Genomic DNA, 5,000 nt, shown 5'->3' on the forward strand with positions numbered 1-5,000 from the left:
TAGCGCAACTGTTATTGTCAAGAGGACGTACGATGTCATGATGTACCTTCATTAGTGCCGTTTCTGTAGAGTGACCCGTTCTGTACGCGGACTGAAAATTGCCATGCGGTTGATGCATCGCCAGATGAGCTTCTATTCTTTTACAATAATCTTTTTAAGAATCTTCGAAACGAACGAGAAATTTGACACTGGGCGATAGTTTTTTAAAAATTCTTTTTTTTTTTTTTTTTTTTTTTTTTTAGTAATGGTCGAGCGATTGCCTGCTTAAAGTCACTAGGAACAATGGATTCCAACAGTGACTTGTTCATGATGAAAGTGATGGGTGACAAGAAACTCTCAGTGCATTGTTTCAATAGATGAGCAGGAACTGGGTCCAATATTCACAAGATTTGGGTGCTGAGTTCATAAGGAATTTTCGAATTTCTCCCGTAGTTGCAGTTGCAAATATTTCGTGAGGTGTTTACCATCAAATGGAATATCAGAGCAAAAAGGATCTTTTGCGCCATTGTTTCGAGGCAACAGATTCGCAAACTGATAAACGGATATTGTTTATTTTTCCATGAAAATATTTAGCAAAGCTTTCCGATAATTCCTTTCCCTCAGTTCTAAGATGAAGGTAAAATAGGTTCGGACGTGTTACCCATGAGCATATTCGTCAGACAATATACAGCTTCTTAGAGTCTCTGCCACACTCGGTTATTTTTTGGGAATAATATTCCTTTTTACACTGAGTTAAGGATTTGCTGTATGCTCGAACTGACTCCTTATATATGTGATGGTGTACAGTCAAACGTATTTGTCGCCATGTACGTTCTGTTTTTCGCTTAGTAATTCGTTTTAGCATATGAGGTTCCTCTGTAAACCACTGCGAATTATGCCTAACGATCACATTTCTTTGTAAATGGTGCGTGGTCATTTATCACATCAGGGATACCCTCATTGTAAAGGCCAACCATGTCCTCGATTGGAATATACATGTATCGCTCTTTATTTTGATAACTGGCAAAACTTGTCGTGTTCAATTTCGCTTATTTTGAGAAAGGGAAAAGACTTATACGTCGTTTTTGAGTTTTCTGTACTTTGAGAATGGAATGAAATGAATGCCTTTATGATCACATAATGAAACGCCTTTTGAGTCACATATGAGTTGATTATCAACGGTTGGTGCGGATCTCAGGATTGTGTTGTCATCTCTGGTAAATACGCCCACTATGATATATGTCCGCGCACATAAAATATATACCCGTAGTGTTAATCCACTGTTTTAATTACTAAAAAAAATTTTTATTACCTAATAATTACTGTTACATTAGTTGCACTTTTTGAATTTTGTAACAGTATTCATTTTTGGAACCTTCTAGTATCGATCCCCATTTTCCGGATATATATTTGCTCTCGTATACAGTTTTGGACTTTACAAACGATTTAAGAAACATCGTTATGGCGGACGGCAGGTGCGAGTTGTAGCGTTGTTGTAAAATAGTACACGCTAAAAGAAAGACAAAAGGTAACTACTTATGCAGTAGTGTAAATGGGTATGCTAGGCTATGTATTAATGCATTTTTGATGATATTTGATGCTGGGTGGTCATGGAGTGAGAGTACCTATTTTTAGATTCAAGAAGGCGGTCGAAGACCGATAACTCATACCATTTGATGGAAACAAAAGACATCACTCCACAGTGTGTAAAATCGATAATCAGTCCGAATATGGCATATTAGGATTCAGAGTTACTGGCTTTTTTTCCTTATCCACTTTTAATATGATCTCGTAGATCTATAGAATGTTAACCATTTAATAATTATTTACTATGTTCATGTCGGATGAATTCACTATTTTGTCGCACAGATTGTTTTATTTGCCTTTTAATCACTTGTATAATTTGTTTGAGTTCAAAACCTTTTCATTTAAAAATGTTACAGTGTTTTCAACGTTAACGTTTTTCACTATAAACTAATTCGTGATCAAGTTTACATGCTTAAACCGATACATCATAATTCTTTATAAGTTGAATTGCATATGTTTAAAACAATAAGATGTGGACACACACACACCCTTCTCTCGAGGATTAAGAATATCAATTATTAAATACATCCATATGTCTCTGAATTTCTATTATTAAGCTGTTAAAATGTGTAGTAAACTAGTAATAGTGAATGTATATGTATAAATTCTCTTTATAAAATAAAATACACGATAGAGAAGGTATATATATAGAGTACATATCATAACCTTTAACTTCACATTTAACAGTTTATTTACGTGTTTTAACTTATATGCTATTAGCAATCACGTTCATTCATAGTTTTACGACCTTTGTTAACTCTAAAATTAATTTTTAAATGACATCTTAAATATATTTTTGTATGGTATTCTGTTTATATATTGATGACTCAAATTTCCCCTGTGCACAATTAGATCTAGTCTATAAGGGGGGGGGGGGGGGGGGGGGGGATTCGAGTCATAGAATTATAAGATCATTGATGACTGCATCACTAAGGATAGATAATATTCAGACTTATTGTGGGTCTTCAAAAATCACTGTACATTTTCGACTTATTCAGAACCACTGGGCCAATTTCATCCAAACGAGTCATAGAATTATAAGATCATTGATGACTGCATCACTAAGGATAGATAATATTCAGACTTATTGTGGGTCTTCAAAAATCACTGTACATTTTCGACTTATTCAGAACCACTGGGCCAATTTCATCCAAACTTTGCAAAAAGCATCTTTTGGTGAAGGGCTTTCAAGTTTGTTCAAATGAAGGGCCATGTCCCCATCAAAGGGGAGATAATCATTAAAATGCAAAAATAGGGTAGGGCCATTTTAAAATCTTCTCAAGAACCACTGGGCCAGAAGAGCTGAAATTTTTATGTAAGCTTCCTGATATAGTGAAGAATCAAGTTTTGTTAAAAGCATGACCCACAGGGGTAGGGTGGGGCCACAATAGGGGATCAACGTTTTATAGACAAATATATAGGGAAAATCTTTTAAAATTCCTATTTTCAAGAACCACTGGGCCAGGAAAGTAGAAATTTACATGAAAACTTCCTGACAAAGTGCAGGTTCAAGTCTGTAAAACAATTACGGCCCCCGGGTGTAGGATGGGGCCACAATAGGGGATCAAAGTTTTACATACAAATATATGGGGAAAATCATTAAAAATCTTCATCTGAAGAATCACTGGGCAGAAAAATTTTCATTTATGTAAAAGTTTCCTGACATAGTGCAGATTCAAGTTTGTAAAAATTATGGCCCCCGGGGGCAGGTTGAGGCGACAGTAGGGTTAAAAGTTTTACATGCGAATATATAGGGATAATATTTGAATATGGGCCAAGATGTCTCAGGTAGTGATGTGGCCCATGGGCCTTTTGTTTTAATATTGATATTAAATTTTTATTTGTTTAAGTAAAAACATCACATTTGATTGATGTATAAAGGGTGTTGCTATTTTTTCCGCATAAATCTGTACTTCAAAATTGTGCTATTGTTAACTTGCCACATTGAAAGACACAAAATAATCCAATGTACAAGCTCTGATGTTTTCTCTCTAAATAGATCCTTTTGGGAGCTCTCATCATTTAGGCAAATGGAAAACCAATGTAGTTGTGAATCAGTGTTGTTTTTGACTGCCATTGAAATTCCGATTAGAACTGTGGACATGTAATTCTAAGTCAAGTAGAGCTATGTTTCCCTTGTTTTACCGTGCCTACGATTAAAGTGGTATAAAGCTATTTCAGCACAGATCAGACAGGAATTTTTTAGGGTCTGTAGGGGACCGAAATAAGGTTCCATTTTCAAAGCTAAAAGCAGGTATTTTCCACTATTTTTGCTTTGAAATTCCTGAACAATGAAACAAAATCAAGCAGAGTAGCCTAATTGTTCATAAATCATCTTCACAGGCCCGCAGATTACAAATTTTGCTTCAAAATTGTTAAGTAAACCTAATTTTCTGACCTCTGCTTATTTGAATGAGGTAAACTTTGACCAAATTAAAAGTCAGGAGTCCAATTATACCTTAATGCACTCTGGATTGGTTTTCTCTACTTCTTTATATGAAACATTTTTCCCAATTTCAAGCAAATGTAACTATTTTTCCCAATTGGAAAGGCCCTGGCCCTTGAAACCAAGACCTTTAAAAACCCTGTAGTAGATAAATTATTAAATAGATTTAGTAAATAAAATATGAACTGGATGTAGTAGAGAAAATATGAACTAGATGTAGTAGAGAAAATATAGTAGATAAAATGTGATTCATGAAGTAGATTTAGTAGAGAAAATATAGAAGATAAAATATAAACTAGATTTAGTAGATAAAATGTAAACTAAATTTAGTAGATTGTATCTTGTTTAACGTCTCACTCGAAGATTTTTCACTCATGTGGAGACGTCACCAAGACCAGTGAAGAGCTTCAAATTTAGGCCTATATGCTCGTCGCTTACGGCCATTGAGTAGTGAAGGTTCTTCAGTGTGCCACACCCACTATGACACAGGACATCCGTTTTTAAGGTCATCTCTGAAGACCCGTGACATTCACGCCTCCTGCTGAGTGTTTGGCGATGGAACTGTCACTACCTCTTTTAACGACTTAGGTTTGCTGCGACCGGGATTCGAACCCCAACCTTCCGCATTCGGGGCGAACGCTCTAACGTCTAGGCCACCGCAGCAGTCTGAGTAGAGAAAATATAGTAGATAAAATATAAACTAGCTAGATTTAGTAGAGAAATATATATTCAGAATTGCTGTACAGTGCTTTTGATGTGTTATAGTGCTGATTGCAGGGCTTGAAGCTAACTTTTTATGTCACCAGTCCAGCCGGACTGATGGGGTATAATTTTAACCAGTCCGCAGAAAAAATTACCAGTCCAACAGAGTTTTCCAGAAATAATCAAATATATTTTGTTGATATCATTAAAATGAAATTCAACTCATTATGCCTTAAACAATATTGTAACACTTAAATGTGGAATTTATATTTACGAATCAGATTCG

The 5,000-nt window shown here is 35.4% G+C and overlaps 1 protein-coding gene across 18 annotated transcripts in view; it reads left to right on the forward strand.

Annotated features, from left to right (window-relative positions):
• The first annotated feature begins 1,388 nt into the window (after positions 1 to 1,388).
• The window catches only part of LOC125647598 (zinc finger and BTB domain-containing protein 18-like), a 35,910-nt gene continuing 32,298 nt past the window's right edge, over positions 1,389 to 5,000 (forward strand). For all 18 annotated transcript variants that reach the window (XM_048874344.2, XM_048874348.2, XM_048874335.2 and 15 more), the window contains exon 1: positions 1,389 to 1,507. The gene's annotated coding sequence lies outside the window, so the exon portion shown is untranslated. The remainder of the gene's footprint in view (positions 1,508 to 5,000) is intronic.

The sequence above is a fragment of the Ostrea edulis genome, chromosome 6 (genome assembly GCF_947568905.1).
Source record: "Ostrea edulis chromosome 6, xbOstEdul1.1, whole genome shotgun sequence".
NCBI classification, from domain to species: domain Eukaryota; kingdom Metazoa; phylum Mollusca; class Bivalvia; order Ostreida; family Ostreidae; genus Ostrea; species Ostrea edulis.